We start from the raw sequence: 24,673 nt of genomic DNA, 5'->3' as shown, positions 1-24,673 counted from the left end.
AACTCAATGATGTTAAGAACAGAGATGTGTGGAACCATATAATCATTCTAAGTACTAATTGTTCTTTACCCCACGAAAGTTCTTAATGACACTAGCTGTATTTTTGGGGTTGCTGTCCTGCTGCAGTATAAATTTGGAGCCAATCAGATGCCTCCCTGATAGTATTGCTTGATCGATAAGCATCTGCCTGTATTTCTGAGCATTGAGGATACCATTAATCTCGACCAAATCCTCAACTCCATTTGTTAAAATGTAGCCCCAAACTGGCAATTAGCCTCCATCGCACTTCACTGTTGCCTGCAGACACTTGTTATTGTACTGTTCTCCTGTCTTTTGTTATAGACAAATATTTCACATTTTGATTCTTTGTTCCCGTGGACCTGATTCCATTTTTCTGCACCACAGTTCCTGTTTTCATAGGATAGGATTGCATAGTTAAGTTGCTTAAACTTGCTTTCAAAATACAGTTTTTGGTTGTAATTCTTATATGAAGACCACTTCTGGCCAGATTTTTGTCAGTGGACGGGTGTAGCTGGCTCCTATTGGTTCCAGTGTTCTCAGTGGTAAGAATTATAGACAGATACTTATCCATCATGTAATACCATCATGGAGGCATCTGCTAAGTTCCTTCAAAAAGTGCATAAAGACCTAGAAGAACTAATGTTTTATTCTGTTTTGAAAGTAAGTGGTGGTCACTCCAGATATTAATTTGATTTAGATTTAGTTTTTTTGCAATCACTTTAGTTTTATTAATTCCAAACAAACAAATAACATTTCTATTTTTTTAAAGCATTGTTACTTTGCAGCATTTTTTCCCAAACCTGCCTAAAATTTTTGTACAGTACTGCAGATGAGCGAGCACTAAAATTCTTGAGTGCTCACTTGGAATTCAAATTGAGCAGATTGGACGCTCAGATGGGCTAGACCCAAGTAATGAGTATAATGGATGTCAATGGAAAACTCGAGCATTTTTCCATAAGACTTTAACAGGAGGGCTGAGGAGGCAGGAAAATTACTGAAATTAATGTAAACAGTGCGCCAATAAAAGGTGAACAGCATGGGGAAAATGCCTAGACGCACCTCTGACTTCCAAGTCACTGTTGGGAGCAATGATGTCAGAGTATTACACCACTTTTACAAACTGACAATAAAACATTTCAAACCCGGAGATAAAATGGATTTTTATAGAAAAAATGTTAGGAAACATTCTTTCCTGTATAATGCTTAGTATATAAGTAAAAATTAAAAAGAGGAAAAAAAAAAAAAAAATGTAATTCACCCCTTAATAGCTGGGCCATCTCTCACCGTATTTCCCCGTCATTTATGATTACAGTAGATGACATAGCACAAGGGGAAGTTAAACTACACCTGCTGGTAGTTACCAGTAAATGTAATATTAACATTTTACTACTTTATCTGGGCATGTGGGGTGTGTGACATGGTCAGACTCATCCTGATTAATTTTTGAAAGAGGGACTCTGAAACTCACAAAGCCTAAGCTTATTGTATTAGACATATAGGAGGACCTGATACACATTCTGTTAAGATTGTTAGGCAGTGAGACTCATAAAGCCTATGCACTTAGTGTAAAGGCTGCCAAAACTTAGAAGGAGAGACTGCAATACTCCCTGGAAGACACATAAATGAACGCCTTGGAAAACATTTTTTCTCATTTTTAATGAGTGAGACTCCTAGACTGGTAAAGCCTATGCACTAAGTGCAAGTGCTGAAAAACTTTTACACCTGGGGAGCATACAAGTAAGAGAATTGTAAAGATAGGCCTCATACACATCCTGAAAAAATTAAGAATGGCATCATACACAACCTGGAAAGTTAAGAGTGAGGGTCGCCTAATGACCCTCTATAAATTTTCAGTGAGGGACACCTGTTTACTCTCTTAAAATTTGGAAAGAGGGCCGCCTGCTGACCCTTTAAAAATTTGGAGCAAGAGCCTCCTGATGACAATTTAAAAATTTTGAGCGAGGGCTGCCTGATGACACTGTTGATATGGTTGAGGAGGAGGAGGACAAGAAAAAGAAGAAACTATGATCCGTATACAATTTTTTGGGTGGAAAGGGTTGCATGGAAATACATCACAAAAAGTGGAACATTTTAATTGGTGTTAGGTTCCACTGCTGTGGTTGAAAACTCAGGGCCAATCCAGGTGTTGTTCATTTTGATAAGAGTCAGCCTGACAGCATTTTCAGTTGACAGGTGGATGCGCCTATCAGTTATTATGCCCCCAGCGGCACTAAAAACCCTCTCTAACAAAACGCTAGCGACAGGGTTCATGTTACATGTACAGCTTCAATACCCAATAGTTGACGGCACAGAAAAATCATAGAGGATGCTGATATGGTCAGCTAAGTACTCCACCATCTTCCAAAAACTGTCTTTTCATCATACAGCTGACAAAAAAGTGGACTAAAATGAAACAAAAAGTCATATGTAAATACAAATGGTATTGCTGAAAATGTCATCTTGTCCTGCAAAAAACAAGCCACCAGAGGAAAAATAAAAAAGCTATACTGTCAGAATACAACAATGCAAAACTATTTTTTTTCTATTAAATTGCTTTTATGGTGTAAATGTGGCAAAACAAAAAAAATATATAAATGTGGTATGGCTGTATTCGTACTGACCCGGAGAATAAAGCTGTCATCACTTTTACGACGCATTAAAGAGAGTAAAAAAATAAATCCTAAGTAAAGCTGTAAAATAATTTAAATTGGACAACAAAGTTAAAAAAAAACTTAATTTTTTTGTTTTGTTTTTCTTCAGAAAAGAGTTTTATGTTTGAACGTCTAATTGCGTGAATTCCGTCATTCCAGAAATGGTGCATTAGGTGCCCCATTCTGAATATTGTTAACTATTAAATATATATATGATGGGAAACCCCTTTCAAGCAGTCAGGGTATAACTTAGTCACATAGCATTTTCCTGCTGGGTAAGATTTAGGATTTTTCTAGAGTCTTGGTTTCTCGCTGTGTATACAGTAGTTCTGGCTGCAAGACATAGCATTTGGCGCCAGTGTTTGTACCACTTTATTCTTTGTATTAATAGACATCTCCAGTGTTTAACTACTGAATTTTAAAACAAACCATAAAAAATTCAGTTTTGTTATTTCTCTGCATGCAAAACAATCGTGGTCACAGGGAAATAAAACTTACTGGCACCAGCAACAAAGTTAAGAATTTGTAACCACATTATACAAATATTTTCTTTCAATAAGTTCAAGTATTACTGTTAATATTCATGGCAAAGACATAAACATATTGAGAAAATCAGAATCCATTTGGTCTTTTCTGCTTCCATTTTATGTGTCATATCCACCACGTAGCACCTCTACACTATAATTCACGTACGCATTTGCCAATTGCTCCTAAATTCCGTAAGAACCGAAACGCATTGACAAGCAAAAGGGTAACAATGTTTTGAACTTTTGACTTTCAGACTCCATATCTCACTATTCACTAAATGTTTGGGCATCAGACTACCATCATTTTATAGACAATCATCTTGGCTAGCTCATACATAAATTAATGTTTCAATTATTTAGCATGTGATTAGTTATGCAGATTGCTGTCATGTAACTGCATTGTTACTGTTTTGCTCCTGGCGTTTAAAAAATATTTTCTTCCTGTATAGTGCAAATTACAACCTTTTCTCACATCCCTAATAACCCAGTGTTTTATTATGTTGATTCCCAAGCGCAAGGTGACTGGTTTGAATTGAGGATCAGCCATAAAGAAGATTTAGAAGAAAATAGAACAATATAATCTAGCACCTCGATGGTGGTCTCTCGACCAATAAAATTTCCAAACTGAATCATGTGAGTGCCATGACAGTTGGAAGAATTCAAAATGAAGTCCGTCCATTCAAAAAGCAAGAGGTGGCCATCCAGGAAAAACATCGGCATCAACAAATCCTTTCATCACAAGGTCTATCAGCTCTGGCGCAAAAACATGGCAGTGGCTCGTATGCATCATAATAGTGAGCTCACAGACGTCAATTCAAGTTCCGTGCAGTGCATGTTACACAAGTCTGGAATGGTGGCCCGAAAAAAGGTGAAGAAGCCTCTACTTCAATATTGTCATAAGAAGCGTCGGCTTGAGTTTGCAAAGAAGTCCGAAAAGTGGACAGAAGAAGATTGTAAATTGGTGAATTGGAGCGATGAGATGAAACTCAATGGACTAAGCTCTCAAGGGTGTAAATGGTTCTGTAATAAACAAGGGAAAAAGGGGCTAATGGATTGATAAATTAAAGGAACTGTTAAGTTGGAAGGAGGAAGCCTGATTTGGGGTTGTTTCACAGCGACAGGCATTGGATACTTGACCAGGAACAATGGTGGTCTCCATGCTGAACTATATGTGAGTATCCTACAAGACAAGTTACTTCATATACTGAAGTATTATGGGTATTAACAGGACAACATTATGTTTCACCAGGACAATAACCCGAAGCATTTATCAAGTTTACAAAAAAATGCTACATTAACAATAAAGTAGAGTTGCTAGATTAGCCCCCACAGTTCCCAGACCTCAACCCAATTGAACACTTGTGGTTAGAATTGAAGAAAAAGCTGTATACATACCCAAGTGAGTCAACCAGTATGCAACCAACATAGAACATGTACAAGAAACCTGAGATCAGTTTTCGGTCGAGACATGCTTGAATCTGATGGAGAGCATGCCCAGAAGGATTCAGGCAATACTGAAAGCCAAAGGTGGATTTACAAATACTAACAAAATAATTACATTTAAAATTTAGATTAAGAGTAAACCGTAACAATGGAGTGACATGACAAGAATCTGTATGACTAACCATATGCTAAATAGTTGAAATTCAAATCAATCTATGAGATAGCCAAGATGATTGCCTATAAAATGAAGATACTCACGCTGAAAGCTGTAGAAGATGGTGAGATATAGAGCCTGAAAGTCAAAGTTTAAAACAGTGTTACCTTTTTGCTTATTGGTGTATAGTATATCTCAAAACCCAAACACATCTCCGTGCAGTTGCAATCGTAGAAAACATGTTGTATATTCATAGCTTGCTTATTGGCACTGAATGTAGCCTTCTTTCTTCAAAGTCAAGAGTGTACATAAACCATGCTTGTATTCCAATAAAGTGGAATCATTATGCTGAACACTACACAAGTGTCCCATCTCTTGAATCCCTGAGCTAATCGATTATATTATCTCTAATTTGCCCTTGCACATCAACTCTAGTTGGCCCACAATAAATATGGCATCTCTGGGTGGCCTGGACAACAAATACTACTCCTATGTGGACTACTTTGAATTAACCCACAATAAGAGAGATCTTATGTGTGAGTAAATGATGCAATGATACTGCTTCATCATGAAATTACTGTTGCGTGTTCTGTACTGATTGCATTAGCATGCTTTGGTTTGTGATAGTTTGTAGAACATGTAAAAGAATAGCCAATGGATTCCCAACCCTTAGGATTCTGCATTGTTATGAGTAAGGAGTGCCATCTTATGGAATTCTGGATCATGTTAAATGGGGAAAGTTCATTCAGAACAACACTGGTTGGTTGAAAGATCATGGAATGGAAAGTACTTCCCAGAGCTGGTTAAAGGTTTTACAGGATGTGAAAAGTGGTGGCTATAAGGAGGTTCGGAATTGTAAAAAGTATTGTTACCATATGTATGACCAACAATCTCAACTGACGCAACTTAACATGCCTTTGAGTTGTCCTGCTGCCAATCCTGCTCCTCAGGTGCCTCCCCCAAACAATGGACCTGGAGGATGGACATGTTGGAACTCCTGACAGCAGAAGCTGGGTAGGAGAGACATTTGCTCTGCATGTGGTGCCCCCCTGCACAAAACAGCAAAATGTTTATGCCCGACTCAAACAAATACCGGATACACTAAAGGGTGCTTTACACGCTGCGACATTGCTAGCGATTGCTAGCGATGTCGTGCGCGATAGCATCTGCCCCCCGTCGTACGTGCGACACTTGGTGATTGCTGCCGTAGCGAACATTATCGCTACGGCAGCGTCACACGCACATACCTGGTCAGCGACGTCGCTGTGACCGCCGAACAATCCCTCCTTCAAGGGGGAGGTGCGTTCAGCGTCACAGCGACATCACAGCGGCGTCACTAAGCGGCCGCCCAATAGCAGAGGAGGGGCGGAGATGAGCGGCCGTAACATGCCGCCCACCTCCTTCCTTCCTCATTGCCGGTAGACGCAAGTAAGGAGATGGTCGTCGTTCCTGCGGTGTCACACACAGTGATGTGTGATGCCGCAGGAACGAGTAACAGCCAGTGGTCTTTGTCCTTGTTCTTGACCACCACCATGTTGTCACTGCATTGAGCTCTGCTGTCACCTTTTCTCAGCAGTTGTCTAATTAGCGGCTAAGGGAGGCCTCGCTGACTTTTTCTCACACTACTGCATACAACAGTACCTCTGGCAGAGAGAGACTTGAAGAGTGGGATGCTAGTGTAAAAGTTATCTACATTGATGTGATAGTCCTTATCCAGCAGTGGATGCACCAATTCCCACACAGCTTTCCCACACACCCCAGGTCAGAGGCATTCAGGGGGGTCAATCCAAGTGTCCTTCCCTTCATACACCCTAAATCTGTGTGTGTACCCTGAGGTACTATCGCACAGCTTGTACAATTTAATTCCATACTGTGCCCTGTTACTGGGCAAGAATTGTTAGAATTTTTCCCTCCCTTTGAAATTAACCAGATATTAATCTATACAGATGTCTTTTTTGGGGGTGTACGCCTCAGCAAATTTTCTGATGAAGTGATCAACTACTGGTCAAATTTTGTATACATGATCAAAGTTGGGATTGTCTCGGGAAGGGTACTGTGTATTATCACATTAAAGCAAAATTTTTTAGATTGCTTTAAACTGTGTACTTGTCATGGCCATACGGAATACTTATGTACTGTATAGTATATAAGTACTCCAGTATTGCAGCAATACCGATTGCAGCACTTTGACCACGGGAAGCGCACACGTTAGTGACTCGCCCCAGGGCTTGGGGTACTCGGTCCCGGGCATGTGCGATACTCAGGGAGATAGTCGTTGTCGTGGCCGGTGCCTGGTTCCGGACCCTGGGGTTGGTCAGAAAACAAAGAGGGGGAGAAAATAAAAAGGGGATTGTAGTGACTACGCCACTTGCGGTTTGCGGCCAGATTTGGGTGCCGCCGCTGCAGAGTTCTGCTGGGGGTGATGTAATATGCAGCTCTGATGACCTGGGCCCTCCCCAAGTAGGGCTTTTCCCCAGCAGGTGATGATGGTGGTAGTATTGTTTGGAGCTGTTGTTGCAGTGCAGTGTGCCGGCAATGATTCAGTCCCCACAAGTGCTGCAGTTGATGTCACTTTACTCACAGTAAAAGGTGCAGCCGCCTGGTACTGTCTTCTACCAAGGTGGACTTCAGGGAATCCCTTCTTCTCAGACTCCCGTGCCGGTACCATGTGAGATGAACTCTTCATGCACCTTTAGTTTCATCAGCGGTTAACAGACAGAACCTGGGCTGAACTCAGTTACCAGCCCCAGGCTTCACACAGGTACTCAAGCAGCTTCGGGCCCTGCCAGCCCTGTGGCTTGCCGCGCCACCAGACCAACTGGCCTCTCCAGCCCCTCAATACTCTCTTGTCCTCTGCTTTTCTTTGACTGCTCCTCTGGTCCACCAGAGTCCGGTGGCCAGGCCGGACCCCAGTCCTCACATCGCCCAGACTGCGGGTCCCACAGAACTCTCCCTTCAACCTCTTGTTCTTCTCACACCTCACTCCTGACTCTTTCCTGTCACAGACTTAACTGAACTCACTTCCTGACAGCTCCCATCTACCACACCACTGTTCTCTCCCCTTGCTGGGTCTCCTCCTACAGATTGGATGCCCCATTTAACCAATGAGTGCCCATCCCTGTCATCTGTTGCTAGGCAGTCTCCCAGCCTGGTGCTGGGGTGTAGGTGTGTACCTGATGGTGCTGGTGTGTTGTTAGTGGCTTTTACCGACACAGGAGTCCTTAGAATTCAGGATGGGTATCACACCTCCAGGAGATGCATTACTCTGTGGCAACCTGGTGTCTCAGGGGCACCACATTAGTGTCGTAGAAAAAAGTGCGCCAAAACTTGAACACAGATACACAGCGCAAAATGAAACTGTGTACATGCAGGATGCAAACACACAAAAGGAGCAAAAAAAAAAGTGCAACAAAAATGTAATTGGAGATTTGGGGATTATTGGGATGGGAGAGTATCAAATAGGGATTTAGGAATTGCTGCTGTTTCTGTGATCAAATAGGTCACACACAAGCATACAGCACAGCGGACAATCACAGGAGACAGGAGATCATCTGTTGATGTGGGGGTGATAAAGACCACTGAGGCGATGTACAGGGAGGGTCTGCTGTCATAGACCGCAGCTATGTTATTTCAGTCAACATGCATTGCAACACGGTGACCAGAACTTGCGGCACCGTACATGTACAGCAGTTTGCAGGAATGCACTTTCCGCAGCATCATACGTGTACATCAGATGTTGTGAAGGAGTTAATTATATCTAAAAACAACTTTTGGTACACATACATGCTAGACCAAAGTCTCTTGTCAATTCTGGCAGGATGGACCAACAATCTAATGTGTCTAGGGGGTCGCCAAAAGTCACCTCTTAAAAGAAAGAAGGATCAGGCTTGTTGAATTTATACTGCTGGAAAATAAGTAGAGATGAGCAGACCCATAGATGTACGGGTTCTCCGGGTTCAGGCAGACTTTAGTTAAAAGTTCATTTCGGGACCCAGACTTGGTATGAAATTGTGACGCCCTCGCAAAACCAGGTAGTCACTGTGGAGACACGGGGCTCAGTGGGTGCTCTTGTCCACTGAACCAGCCGCCTTTAGAAAGACAGCGTGGCTCAGGGCTCATCCCAACTGAACGCCGGCCTCCTTAACCGTGGGCGGAACACTACTCAGACAACACAGGGTGAGGGAACCACAATAATTAGACTTTATTGGATCCCCAAACAATTAACGGCACATAACACATAATCAGCAAAACACAAATGTAACAGGCAACAGAGTCTCACCCTTCCACTGGCTCACCAGGGATTTAGAATGTCCATGCCTCAGAGCTTCCAGGGCCACTTACTCCAATCCAGCAGCAACCCGCTTTCGGCGGGCACCCACCGTGACTGGAATAACGCCAGATTTAGGAAGCTGGCAGAGGTCTGCAAAGTCTGTAGCCAGGTGACCAAATTGTCCCAACCTGGGTTTCTTCCTTAAGTAGTCCTTGGTATGATGATACGATCCTGGCAGCCAGAGGCGAAATCCCTAGGCTGTGGATATGGTCTCCAACCGGAACCGGAGTCCCTAGATTGAAGCCATAAGATATCCTGATCCTCTAGTCAGCTCCTAAGAGCTTAGACTGGATCCATCAGCATCCATCAACAACCCTGGTGGCTTAAAGAAATCCCTTTTTATAGTCACAGCCTTCCACTTGTATACACTGCGTCCTCATCGATTGGTTGGACAAGATCGCCTCTCCCATTGGATGAATCTCAAGCTGCATGGACAATGTTCATCCAAATGATGTCCACAGAAAGACTGAAGGTATCTCCATGAAGTCTGCAAGTCACAGACTTGACAATGGCTACTAAGGTAATCAAATTAGCAATACACAACTACAATACAATGATTACTGGAAGAGTCTGGAGAAACAATACGTCTGGCTTTCAGTGGCCAACACAATTACATGAGTCAACAAGAGTCTTGTAAAAACAATGAGGGACTTATCCCCCGTCTATAAACAATCTATCATCCTGTCTGGCTGAATTTTAAGAAACTTTAACCCATGAGAGGCATTGGGTGTCCATGTCGTCACAGTCACACATTAGGCCCCCGCATAACACCTTCCCTCACAGGGTTACATATAGCCGACCTGAAACCCTAGTCCCCCCCCCTCAGGGCAAGACAGGCACATCAGTGGGCGGGACCAGGCGGTTAGGGAACGCCCACCTAGGGGTCTTGAAAGCCCGGGGCGGGAAAACAAACAGTGTAGTGAAGTGAAGTTGAGTTGAGTGGAGTCAAGTTGAGAGGAGTGGAGGCTGGGGCTAGGTGTAGCTCCAGCAGAGGAGAAGCTCAAGTCGAGCGGTGCCAGGGTTGGAGCCTTGGTACCTTGGCTAGGTGGCAGACGGTGGTCCCCGTCAGCAGGCGATGGGAAGACGGTGGACCGGGACAGGGTTGGAGCCTGCCGGTACCGACACCAGAGACCCGACCCGTAAACCGTGCACAGAGGGGGTACTCGGACCATGAAGCCAGGACCGGAACCAACGGCCTAGCTAATCAACCGATTGAGGGCAGGATTTTAGGTCCTGTCCCAACCAAAGTCCCAAAAGCAGACAACCACCCACAGAGAGGGATAGGGCTACCGCCAGGGCCCATAGATCCCACGGGTCAGCGTCACCGGGCACGGCTCCTCAGGTACACAAAAAGCCGGGAGCGGACTCCCATGTTCCATACCGGGAAGTCTAAACAAACAATAGAACTAGTGCAGAGGAAAAGACAGGGACCACCAGCCCGGGTGGGGGACCAGAGTACAACCGTCCACGGTGGCCGGCCACCAGCACCTTGGTTTACCAAAAGACTCGTGTGATTCATTTAATTGTGAGTAACCAAACACCCCCTGGTATGTCCGGGCTTGCAGGCCCCTGCCATCGCCATACCCTGCACAGAGACACTGTTCCAGGGGCAACCATCCCTACCCATGGAGGGGTTAACATCCAGCTGCCACTACATCTCCCCCGGGTGTCCCACAACAGCAGCGGTGGTGTCCCACTTCACCACACACGATGGGTGGCATCACGAACTGAATACGGCCAAGCCCGTATAACTACGTGCCCCTTTTCATTTGGCGTGTCCGCGTGACCCCCGGGTCCGGAGGATCCCTCGAGCCACACAGCGGGATCCGAGCAGCCCGGCTGCTACAGGCATGGGGCGGCACAAAATTGTTCACGGAACCCGAACTCCATATTAGTCAATGGGACCCAAACTAACTGGCTCAACTCGAGTAATAAGTACAATGTAAGTCACTATTTGGACAGTTCAGCTTTCCGCCCACATACAGCCAGCCTTAAACAGAACATTTCCAGGGGAGAGAGGGAAGGATTTATTTATTTTTACACTCTACATCAGAAAACAAGTTCGATCCCCAGACACCGAGTGTTCGGTACGAACACCGACCTTTACAGTTCTGGTTAGCTCATCTCTAAAAATAAGTCTAGCAGCAGTTTATCTACATCTCTCCAATAAAGATTGTTTTGAAAATAACTAATATACAACTTAACCCCTTTACGACCAAGGGCGTAACTGTACATCCTTGGTCGTATTGCGGTAATCACCGCAGGCTGCTGTTGTGAGCCAGTGGTGATCCCTGCACATGTCTGCTAATTTGAACAGCAGACATGTGGGGCTAAGGTGCAGATGGATCCACAATCCATCCGCAAGTTCTTGCCACTTAGATTGCACTGTTATAATTTGACAGCGTGATTTAAATGGCCCCAGCGGGGATTGAGGTGTTCACCGCCACCATCAGAGGCCCCGTGATGTGATCACAGAGAGCAGATGGTTGCCATGGTGGTGACGGGTCATGTGATGACTCCTGTTGCTATCATGACATAGTTCCTGTAAGAGCCGACAGAGTGGCAGTTCTCAAAGGAACAGTACATTTTTGCGGATAAGACCTGTGCAGCTCTGATCAACAGAAATGCACAAGCGATCAGGCTGCTGATCCATAAAGTGCCGTAGTAAAATAAATAAAAAATGTAAAAATTTTTTTTTACAAATATGAAAACATAAAAAAACCCTAAAGGATCAAATCACCCTCATTCGCTCCATTGAAAATAAAACAGTTAAAAAATAAACACCTATTTGGTATCAACATGTTCAGAAATGCCCTATCTAACAAAATATAAAATCAAGTAATCTGATCGGTATATGTCGTGGCGAGAAAAAAAATTCCAAACACCAAAATTACGTTTTTTGGTCCCGTAAAATTGTTTAAAATGCAATAACATAGCATCCACACAAAGGTAGTATAATTAAAAATGTCACCTCAAGACAGAAAAGCTAAGCTGTCACTGAGCCCAGAGCCTGAAAAATGAGAACGCTACGGATCTCAGAAAATGGCGACAAAAGCGCAATTCTTTTTTGGAGAAATTCTGAATTATTTTTTTTTTATTCAACTTTTTATTTTGAAAAAAAGGTTTTGTTTTTTTATAAAAATGTTATACATAAAATAAACGAACAAACATACAATTACATAAGTAAATGAACCATTTCACAAGTATGCATATAGGTAAGATATGTCATAAATAGAGATGAGCGAACCGGCCGTGGTTCGGCTCGAGTTCGGTTCGTCGAATGGAGGTCTCGTTCGAATTCAGTTCGGCGAACGTTCGACGAACCGAACTCGATCCGCATAGGAAACAATGGCAGACAATCACAAACACATAAAAACACCTAGAAAACACCCTCAAAGGTGTCCAAAAGGTGACAAACAACTCACAACACAACACAAACACATGGGAAAGTGACAAGGACATATACTCATGCGAAAACAAAAGAGCTGGACAAGGAAAAAGAGGAGGAGACACAGATATAGGCATGGCACGCCCTTCTAAAATCATGTAAAACACCGCAAGGTGACTCCAAGTGGAGTCTCCCTTTTTTCCAAAAATTGGGCCACACACACACCCCTTCAGTGGCAGCACTTGTGCCTCAGTTGTACATTTCACAGGTAGATTTGCATCAAGCACATTCAAAAATACGCCATTCTTAACCGTCCCCAGGATGACACCGGGGTAGGTAGCAAAGTCTTTGCTGAACCATGACTTGTTCATCTTGGCTCCTTTTTAAAAACACGGCAAGCAAGGGTTACTCCAAGCGGAGTCTCCCTTTTTTCCAAAAATTGGGCCACACACACACCCCTTCAGTGGCAGCACTTGTGCCTCAGTTGTACATTTCACAGGTAGATTTGCATCAAGCACATTCAAAAATACGCCATACTTAACCGTCCCCAGCATGACACCGGAGTAGGTAGCAAAGTCTTTCCTGATCCCAGCTCTGTTCATCTTGGATCATTTTTAAAAACAATGTAAGCAAGGATTACTTCAAGTGGAGTCTCCCTTTTTTTCCAAAAATTGGGCCACACACACACCTACCCCTTCAGTGGCAGCACTTGTGCCCCAGTTGTACACTTTACAGGTAGATTTGCATCAAGCACATTCAAAAATACACCATTCTTAACCATCCCCAGGATGACACCGGGGTAGGTAGCAAAGTCTTTGCTGAACCATGACTTGTTCATCTTGGCTCCTTTTTAAAAACACGGCAAGCAAGGGTTACTCCAAGCAGAGTCTCCCTTTTTTTCCAAAAATTGGGCCACACACACACCCCTTCAGTGGCAGCACTTGTGCCTCAGTTGTACATTTCACAGGTAGATTTGCATCAAGCACATTCAAAAATACGCCATACTTAACCGTCCCCAGGATGACACCGGGGTAGGTAGCAAAGTCTTTGCTGAACCATGACTTGTTCATCTTGGCTCCTTTTAAAAAACACAGCAAGCAAGGGTTACTCCAAGCGGAGTCTCCCATTTTTTCCAAAAATTGGGCCACACAGACACCCTATCAGTGGCAGCACTTGTGCCCTAGTTGCAAACAGGATGTTTTGATTTGCATCAAGCACATTCCAAATCCACAATCATTTACTCTCCCCAGGATGACACAGGGGTAGTAAATTCCTTGTGGATCCATGACTTGTTCATTTTAATGAACGTTAGTCTGTCCACATTGTCACTGGACAGACGCGTGCGCTTATCTGTCAGCACACACCCAGCAGCACTGAAGACACGTTCAGAGACAACGCTGGCAGCTGGACACGACAAAATCTCCAAGGCGTAAGTTGAGAGCTCTGGCCATTTTTCAAGATTTGAAGCCCAAAATGAGCAAGGCTCCATTTGCAAGTCATGGCATCGATGTTCATTTGGAGATACTCCTGCATCATCCTCTCCAGCCGTTGACTATGTGTCAGACTTGTTGTCTCTGGTGGCCTTGCAAAGGACGGTCTAAAAAAATTATGAAAAGATTCAATAAAATTGCTGTTACCAGCACCAGATACGATGCTACTGGTACGGGTAGACTGTTGAAGATGACGAGACCGTCCCATGTTTGTCAAGTTACAACTGGGAGATTCACTCCCTGCACCTGCACGGTTGTTTGGTGGAAAAGCCGAGCTAAGATCGAGTAACAGCTTCTGCTGATACTCCTGCATACGTGCGTCCCTTTCTATGGCTGGAATTATGTCACAAAATTTGGACTTGTACCGGGGATCTAATAGTGTGGCAAGCCAGTAGTCATCATCACTTCTAATTTTGACAATACGAGGGTCATGTTGGAGGTAGTGCAGCAAGAAGGCGCTCATGTGTCTTGCGCAGCCATGCGGACTAAGTCCACGCTGTTTGTGGCATAGAGATGCTAACCGTTCTTTCTTCCTCTGACATCTCCCCCCAACCTCTTTCAACTGAAATTTGACCAAGGTCTCCCTCATCCGCTGAGTCTTCCATGTCCATGGACAGTTCGTCCTCCATTTCTTCATGTTCTCCTGCACCTTCCTCAACATTTCGCCTGCTACCATGCGCCCTTGTTGATCCCTGTCCCCCATGGTCCCATGCCTGCCGCGTTGGTGATGATGAACGTCTGGACCTTGGAGATGTTGTTGTATCTTGCGCATATGAATCCTCCTGTAGTTCCCCCCCTTCCTGTTGTCTCACCCCCTGACTCCGAATAGTTTTTAGCGTGTGCTCCAGCATGTAAATGACTGGAATTGTCATGCTGATAATGGCATTGTCAGCGCTAAACATATTCGTCGCCATGTCGAAACTGTGCAGAAGGGTGCATAGGTCCTTGATCTGAGACCACTCCATCAGGGTGATCTGCCTCACCTCTGCATCTCGTTGGCCCAGGCTATACGTCATGACGTATTGCACCAGGGCTCGGCGGTGCTGCCACAGTCGCTGTAACATGTGGAGAGTAGAATTCCAGCGTGTCGGCACATCGCATTTCAGGCGATGAACCGGCAGTCCGAAAGACTTCTGGAGCGATGCAAGTCGCTCAGCTGCGGCGGTTGAACGGCGGAAGTGAGCAGACAGTTTTCGTGCCCTGGTCAGAAGGCCATCTAGGCCAGGATAGTGTGTTTAAAATTGCTGGACAACAATATTCAACACATGAGCCATACAAGGCACGTGTGTCACCTTGCCCAGGCGAAGGGCCGCACCCAGGTTTGCAGCATTGTCGCACACGGCCTTACCAGGCTGCAGGTTGAGTGGAGACAACCATTTATTAAACTCTCCAGAGCTGCCCACAACTCAGCCGCTGTGTGACTCCTATTTCCAAGACATGTCAAGCTAAAGACCGCCTGATGCCGTTGCGCTCTGCTGCCAGCATAGTAATGAGGGGTGCGTGATTCCTTTTGCGCAGTTAGAACGCTGGTGGCCTGACCAGGCAGGCTTGGGGCGGAGGTGGAGGACCCAGATGTGGGGGAGGAGGCAGAAGCAGTGGCGGAACTTGGACAGACAGAGGATTGACACACAAGTCGTGGGGACGGCAAGACTTGTGCAGCAGACCCTTCACCATCTATCACCATAGTTACCCAGTGCCCAGTCAGCGACATGTAACGTCCCTGTCCATGCTTACTGGTCCAAGTATCGGTGGTGAAATGCACCCGTTGACACACAGAGTTTCTCAAGGAAGCGGTGATGTTGTGTGCGACATGCTGGTGTAGCGCGGGCACACCTTTCTTAGAGAAGTAGTGGCGACTGGGCATCTGGTACTGGGGCACAGCGACAGACATAAGGTCTCTAAAATCCTGTGTGTCCACCAGGCGGAAAGGCAGCATTTCAGTAGCCAAGAGCCTACAGAGGGATAAAGTCAACCTCTTAGCTTTTTCATGGGTCACAGGAAATGGCCTTTTATTTGTCCACATCTGAGGGACAGAGATCTGGCTGCTGTGTGTAGACAGTGTTGAGTAGGGTGTCCCTGGAAAAATGCAGCTTTGTGAGGAAAGTGCAGGCAGAGACATGATGTTACCTTCATCCAACGTTGGTGCTATCGATGTCTGAGAGAGCTGTACACACGTACTTGTTTCCCCTTCCAAACCAACTGACGACCTACCAAGCAAACTGCCTGTTGCGGTTACAGTGGTGGAAGTTGTGCGTGGAAAACCAGGTGTGACAGCTGTCCCCACAGTCCTAGAAGATGAAGAGCGCGCGGATGCACTGGAAGGGGCAGGCGGTGGATGGTTCTCTCCGCTAGGCAGCACGGTGAGCTTCCCACTGGGACATATGATATTTATTCATGTGACGATTCATGGAAGAAGTTGTCAAACTGCTGAGGTTTTGCCGTCTACTAACAGAATCACGACAAATTTTACAGATCACATAATTTGGGTGATCTTTTGCTATGTCAAAAAAGGACCAGGCTAGGCAAGGCTTAGAGGGCATGCGACTTGCTGAGCCCCCCTGACTAGTGCTCAGAGGCAGAGTGGTGGCTGAGGATGCAGTTGTAGACGTGCTACCAGTGCTCCGACTCTGTCCAGGAAGGCGCAAGGCAACTTCGTTGTCGGTTGCATCCTCCTCCACCGCCTCTGTTGACCTCCTCGAGTGCCTGACTGTGGATTGACAGTAGGTGGGATCTAGAACTTCCTCATCAATTGTTGTGTTTGCACTCCCCTCACCCTCAGACCGAGCCTCTTCTTGCCCTGACCGAATATTTAAGTTATCATCCCAATCTGGTATCTGCGTCTCATCGTCATCAGTATGTTCCTCATTGTCTATAACAACAGGTGTTACAGTTTGTGAAAAAGGGTCAACATTATGCTCAGAAATTTGGTCCTCACGGCCTGAATCAGAGTCACAAAGGTTCTGGGCATCACTGCAGACCATTTCCTGGTCTGTACTCACTGTAGCTTGGGAGCAGACTTCTGATTCCCAGGCTATAGTGTGACTGAACAGCTCTGCAGACTCAGCCATCTCAGTTCCACCATACTGTGCAGGGCGGATGGAGACTTCAGAGCTGGGAGAATGCAAGTGTGATTGGGCTGACAACTCAGAGGACTGGTGTTTTTTGGATGCGGTAGTTTAGGTGGCGGAGAGGGCACTTGTTGGACCACTTGAGATCCATTCAAGCATTTTCCTTTTTTGGCCATCATCTACCTTTGTTCCAGTTGTTCGTGTCCGTAAAAAAGGGAGCACATCGGATTGTCCACGGTAAGTAGTAGACATCTTACTTTTGCTGGAAGATGGTGTATCTTCAGCAGATGTTAATGGAGCTTTGCCACCTTCCCCACGGACAAACCCTTTTTTTCCTTTTCTAACACGCCTCTTCCCCTTTCCACCAGAATCTGTCATTTTGCCACTCATTTTGATTGCGACAAGATTGTGCACTTAAAATGTGGTAGTAAAAATTGAGAGGTGGTGTAGATTTCAGCGGTGGTCTAGCTTTATTAACAGCAGAATAAACAACAATAATTATCCCTGACAATGCAACTACGGCCCTTAAACTGGCAGCATAGTTTGCTAGTATAATGGCTTAGTAACAATAAGTTTGAGTGTGCAATGCAGGCAGACGTGCTGCAAATATCTTTGCACTAGTGGGACAATACAGAAGTCCAACAGCCACTTTTAGGATGCCACTAAGTTTCCTCAGTGTTTGCTAGTATAATGGCTTAGTAACAATGAGTTTGAGTGTGCAATGCAGGCAGACGTGCTGCAAATATCTTTGCACTAGTGGGACAATACAGAAGTCCAACAGCCACTTTTAGGATGCCACTAAGTTTCCTCAGTGTTTGCTAGTATAATGGCTTAGTAACAATGAGTTTGAGTGCGCAATGCAGGCAGATGTGCTGCAAATATCTTTGCACTAGTGGGACAATACAGAAGTCCAACAGCCACTTTTAGGATGCCACTAAGTTTCCTCAGTGTTTGCTAGTATGATGGCTTAGTAACAATGAGTTTGAGTGTGCAAAGGGCAGGAGGGTACAGTGGCAGGGTTGTGGGTCTGGGTAGAGGAAAGGAAGCCTCCCGTTCTATCCCTCCTAATGGGGAAATGCAGCGAGGAAATCCCTGACCTTAGCTACACAGACGCTGTCATCTTGTGTAGCTGTTAAAATCTGTTTTCACGGCCCTGACTGTCACCTATGGCTCTGACCCTGCCGGTATTAGCCCTTACAAGGGCTGAAAGAAACTTCTATCCCTATTCTGTATAGCGCTGTGTATAGAGCGTACACAGCAGTATCGGAGACAGGAGCTACACCAGCGGTGACTGACACCCAGACGCAGAAGAGATAATGGCGTCCGGACGGGCAGATACTCGTTTTTATAATGCAGGGACATGTGACATGGACATCCTATCACACATGCCGTTGCTTCTCTGGCTAAAAGTCCACTTAGCTGTGTGTGTGTCTGGGATTGGCTGACATGCTGGCCCGCCCCACTACACGCGCGCGCTTAGGGAAGGAAGACAAGGAAAAAAAAAAAAATGGCGATCGCCATTATCCAAACAGCAGTGATCTGAATGCATTGTTCCCGCACACTATACACTGAAATTTCATAATAGTGTGAGTCACAGAGTGACTTACACTATTACAGCGGAAAGCCAGCTAGTAATTAGCTTGTCTTTTTGCTGCTAGAACCGTTCTCGAACGTATCTAGAACTATCGAGCTTTAGCAAAAAGCTCGAGTTCTAGTTCGATCTAGAACAGCCCCCAAAATCACTCGAGCCGCGAACTGGAGAACCTCGAAACGCGAACCGCGCTCAACACTAGTCATAAACACACTGAGAGACAAGTAAAAGGTGGGAGGGGTTCCATCTTGTAACTGAATTTTTTTTAACCCCTTGGATAAAAGTAAAAGTATACATGTTTGGTGTATAAAAACATGTACTGACCTGAGGCATCCTACTGACACATCAGTTTTACCATATAATGAACACGGTGAATAAAATATCCCAAAAACAATTGTGCAATTGCACTTTTTTTGCAGTTTCACCACACTTGAAAATTGTTTCCCATTTTCCAGTACACTATATGGTAAAACTAATAGTTTTATTTAAAAGTACAATTTGTCCCGCAAAAAACAAGCCCTTATATTGCAATATTGACGGAAAAATAGAAAAGTTATGGCTCTTGGAAGAAGGGGAGCAAAAAACGAAAATGGAAAATGGAAAATTGACTGGGGGTGAAGGGGTTAGGACATAGATATCATTATACATCTAGGTCCTCTACATTTTATACTTTAGGTTATTTTCCAAAGCTTTTATTTTATTTTTCAATTTTCATACAGTTGTAAGTTAATTGTATTAGCAAAGAAGAAATCCATATAAAATGGAGGAGAGTCGAAAACCCACTGCCCCCCTACTGTAAAGTAGGGAAGTGGCAGTCCATGATTCAGCACACACAGAATTACACATTTGATCAATTTCTGCCCCGGATGGTACTTCTTTTAAACAGTTTTATTCTAAATCCTGAGTACATGAAGTTCCATGCATGGATCTAGATCAACAGCCACTTAAAGTGGGATTGGTTAAAGAACTTGTCGCCGTCAGACCACGGCTGTCCATATGCTCTGCAAGGTTATAAGGATATCATGAAATGTGGCCCCTTTCTGTAACTGAGAAGGTTATAAGCCAGAATAGAGACAATAATAAAACGCAGACTTGAGATCCATAACTTTTTTAATTTTTAGTGTTGTATGAAAGTTTATTTTTCCAGTAAAGATAGAAGGAACACTGGGCACTATTTTCTCATAAACGACCAATCAAACTCCAATATCCACTAATAGTAACGTCAGGCCAAGACTTTGCCTTGTTACACCTGTTCTGGTGTTTCAGCGTGTTCTAGAGTATGGATCTATTCACCGGGGTGCACCCCAAAACTGCAGTGCCATAAAAATCCAAAAAATTGAAGAAACAAGGCACTCATCGGTTTGTAGATAATTTCAGAAGATGGATTTATTCAGGCATTGGGGGAGGGTGCAGGGATGACGTGCACATGGACAACGGTCATTTTGCATCGATTGCTGATGCTTCCACAGGTCCATGGCCTTGATGATGATGATGCGTGGGATGATGAGGTCCTAGACCTCACATGGAGTGAATGCCATCCTACTGACGTGTGCAGTTCGGAGGAAAAAGAAGTGTTCAGGTCTCCATTCCCCAAACCCTGGAGCAAAAGAGGAATTTACCTCTTACTCACCCACGAGCCTTGGCCCTGAATGACAGCATTTCAAGATTCTTGGCCTTTGAAAAGCTGCTATTCTGGCTGGTGGAAATGGACAGTTTTAAAAAACTGATGTCGGTGGCTGTCCTGAAATACGATGTTCCCAGCTGCCACTACATATTCAGGCAGGCCATCTCTGCCCTGCACACACATGTTGCAGACCACATCAAGTGTGCACTGTGCAACTCCATCAGTAGTGGACCAGTGGTGTGGACCAGTAAGCATGAGCAGGGACATTATATCTCCCTAATTGACCATTGGCTAAATGTTGTGGACCACAGGTGAAAACGTTCTAGCTCATGCCCTACCACCATCAAGGATTGATGGATGTTTCTCTGTCCATGTTGCTGCCGCCTTCTCCTCCTCCTACTCCACTATCTCCAACCCTCTTTCATCCGGTCAGGCTAAGGGGTACTTTGCACGCTGCGACATCGCTAGCCGATGATGGCGATGCCGAGCGCGATAGTACCCGCCCCCGTCGCACATGTGATATCTTGTGATAGCTGCCGTAGCGTACATTATCGCTTCGGCAGCTTCACACGCACTTACCTGCCCTGCGACGTCACTCTGGCCGGCGACCCGCCTCCTTCCTAAGGGAGCGAGTCGTCTGGCGTCACAGCGATGTCACACGGCAGGCGGCCGATAGAAGCGGAGGGGCGGAGATGAGCGGACGTAAACATCCCGCCCACCTTCTCTCTTCCGCATAGCCGCTGGAGGCAGGTAAGGAGATGTTCCTCGCTCCTGCGGCTTCATACACAGCAATGTGTGCTGCTGCAGGAACGAGGAACAACATCGTACCTGTCGCTGCAGCGAAATTATGAAAATGACCGACACTACACAGATCACCGATTTACGACGCTTTTGCGATCGTTTATTGGTGCATCTAGGCTTTACACGTTGCAACGTCGTTACCGGCACCGGATGTGCGTCACTTTTGATTTGACCCCGACGATATCGCAGTAGCAATGTCGCAACGTGCAAAGTACCCCTAAGACCTGCAACACCAACTTCAGCACAGCCAGGGTAAACAACAACAAGCTGTTCTGAAACTCATCTGTCTGGGGGACAATTGCATGCTGCGCAGGAACCTTGGTCGGGGATCAAACAAAGGACAAATGAGTGGTTGTTGCCAGTGCACGTCAATCTCGTAGTGGCTCTGGGCCTAGGCAGTTTGACGCGCATCCCTCACATGGTGCATGTGCTGAATTTGGTGGTGAAGAGATTCCTTAAAAATTACCCCAAGATATCAGAGCTGCTGCTGAAAGTGGGGTTGTCTCTGTCTGTGCTGTAGTGTCACTTCGTCCTTCCTGCTCATTGCCTCATATGCGAGTTCAATCAGACCTGCATCTCCTGGCAAAAAATGCACAAAAATGGTTTTGAACGGTGCTGAAATGTCTGCACCAAATTTGCTTCTCCTGAAAGAAAAAAAAAGAATTTGGTATATAAATTTCAGCACCAAATCTGCATCTCTTGGCAAAAAATTGCACAAAAATTGGTTTTGACGCCATTTCGGTGCGGTTTTCTCTCAGGAGATGCAAATTTCGTGCAGACATTTCTGCACCGTTCAAAACCAATTTTTGTGAGTTTTTTGCCAAGAGATGCAGATTTGTATTTATACACTTAGGGGTACTTTGCACACTACGACATCGCAGCTGGTGGGGTCAAATCGAAAGTGACGCACATTCGGCGTCGCTGACGATATCGGAGTGTGTAAATCGTTTTTGATACGATTAACGAGCGCAAAAGTGTCGAAATCATATCATCCGTGTAGCGTCGGTCATTTCCATAATTTCGGAAGGACCGATGTTACGATGTTGTTCCTCGTTCCTGCGGCAGCACACATCGCTGTGTGTGAAACCGCAGGAGCGAGGAACATCTCCTACCTGCATCCTGCGGCTCACGCCGGCTATGCGGAAGGAAGGAGGTGGGCGGGATGTTTACGTCCCGCTCATCTCCGCCCCTCCGCTTCTATTGGCCACCTGCCGTGTGACGTTGCTGTGATGCCGCACGACCCGCCCCCTTAGGAAGGAGGCGGGTCGCCGGCCAGAGCAACTTTGCAGGGCAGGTAAGTCCATGTGAAGCTTACGTAGCGATAATGTTCGCTACGGCAGCTATCACAAGATATCGTAGCTGCGATGGGGGCGGAGACTATTGCGCTCGGCATCGCAAGCATCGGCTTGCGATGTTGTAGTGTGCAAAGTACCCCTAAATTCCTGCAGCAAATCTGGATCTCTGGTAAAAAAAAGAAAAATGCATCAAAACCACATTGCATTTTGATGTGTGTTTTTTTTTTTTTTGTGAGAAAATGCAGATTTGCTGCAGGAATTTGGTGTATAAATTCCAGCACCAAATCTGCATCTCTTAGGCTGGAATCACACTTGCGAGTGTAAAATCGGTCCAATTTTCATGCTAGAAAGTCGGACAATTTATTTTCACATTTCATCAGTGTGCAATCAGTTTTTACCCTCAGCAGCTGCTATTCATGTAATGTTATGTACAGGAGCATTTACAGAGTTCTCTGCCACATGCGTGAAATGTATTGAGAAAAACGTATGTCACTAGGATGGTGTATGTGCCGTCCGTGGGACATCCTTTTTTTCACGCACCCATAGACTTTCATTGAAGAGACTCGTGCAAGAAACTCACCAAAACGCAGCATGCTGCGATTTTTTTCTCAGTCCGATTTGGACTGAGAAAAAAATAGCAGATGGGAGCTGCCTCATTGATTAACATGGGTCCGAGTGCAATGCGAGATTTTCTTTCATTGAACTCGTGCGAGTTAATCGCAAGTGTGAAGTCGGCCTTAGCAAACAAAATGCGGTTTTCTGCCAGGAGATGCAGGTCTGATTGAACTCGGTTCACCTGAGGTGTGGTCACTGTGTTCAATTAGTTCACCTGAGGTCAGTTTACCTGTGGTCACAGATGGGGGACCGTGGGAACCTCCAGCTGTGACTGCACATAAACTTAGTGATGTCACCACTCACAGCTGCAGCTCAGTCACTGCTCTTATCCCCAATTTGCTTCCTTTTGCAGTTCCCTAGCACTTACTGTGACCATTTTACAGCACAGAAGTTCAGGTTTACATTGACTGATATGGGGTCCAGCATCTGGGGTCAACTTCGGGTCAAGTTCAAGGACCGAACTTTTAACTGAAGTCTGTCTGAGCTCGAACATCCATGGGTCCACTCATCACTGTTAGATTATGATATTTACAGTATTTATTAGCCTCATATGGGGACTTAAACATGCGATTCTTTGGCTGCATAGATAATATAGTTTATTAATAGTGATGAACGCACAGCAACTATTCATGTATTCACCACGAATAACCAACCTAATGCAAGCAAATAGGGAACCTGAGCATTTTTCGTGATGCGACGTATACTAGAATAGTATTCGGTAAGCATTACCGAACACGAATAGTTACTATTCACCCATCTCTATACCCATCGTCTCAGTGTTATGCTAGGGTCACACAACAGTATAAAAAAATCGGTCCGATTTTGATCCAAATGTGGGACAATTTTTTTCTCACATGCCATCAGTGTGTAGTCCATGTGCAATCCTTTTTTCACAGTAGCAGCTTTTAATAATTTACAGGACTAGTTACAGTTTCCTATCTTATAGAATTGCAATGTATCCATAAAAATCGGAATCCATATTGCCATAGACTTGAATGGGTCAGTCTCTTCTGTTTCTCAGAGGAAAATCCTTTACTGTGATTTTTTTATAGACACAGATTCTATTTGGGCACTGCCCCACTGAATAACATTAATGAGAGCATTGTCTGTTTTTTTTCAATCATAATACTTGGACTGAAAATACGATCATGTAAAGCTGTCTTTATACTGACAGGTAGTATAATAGACTAGAAGGTGGCCCGATTCTACGCATCGGGTATTCTAGAATTTACGTATTGTGTAGTTCATGTATGATTTTTGTTTTATATATATATATATATATATATATATAGATGTTGTTGTGTGTAGTTACCAAGTGTTTGTGTAGGCGCTGTACATGTTCTGGGTGTTGTCTGGGTGTGACGGGGGGTAAGAGCGGTGTTGTATGTGTGTTGCGTGTGTTGCGTTGTTTGTGGAGCGCTGTGTGTCTGTAGCGTTGTGTGTGTGTTGCGCGGTTTGTGTGTGTGTGGTGTGTTTTGGGGGGAGGTATGTTTTGTGCAATGTGTGTGTTGTGCGGTATGTGCGTATATTTGTGTGTGCCGCGGTGTTTGTGTGTTGTGTGTGTGCAGCGTTGTCTGTGTGTGTGGGTGTCTGTGTAGGGCAGTTGTTTGTGGTTCCCAGTGTGTGTGTGTGTGTGTGTGGTGTGTTGTGCAGTGCGCGCGCGTGTGTGTGTGTG

The 24,673-nt window shown here is 45.0% G+C and overlaps 1 protein-coding gene across 1 annotated transcript in view; it reads left to right on the top strand.

Moving 5' to 3' along the window:
• LOC142243190 (cytochrome c oxidase subunit 4 isoform 1, mitochondrial-like) overlaps positions 1-24,673 on the top strand; it is a 209,394-nt gene that overhangs the window by 39,632 nt on the left and 145,089 nt on the right. The gene's annotated exons all lie outside the window — the stretch shown is intronic.

The sequence above is a fragment of the Anomaloglossus baeobatrachus genome, chromosome 6 (genome assembly GCF_048569485.1).
Source record: "Anomaloglossus baeobatrachus isolate aAnoBae1 chromosome 6, aAnoBae1.hap1, whole genome shotgun sequence".
In the NCBI taxonomy this organism is placed as follows: Eukaryota; Metazoa; Chordata; class Amphibia; order Anura; family Aromobatidae; genus Anomaloglossus; species Anomaloglossus baeobatrachus.
The sequence above is the reverse complement of the archived record's forward strand: the minus strand, read 5'-3'. Positions and strand labels throughout refer to the sequence as shown.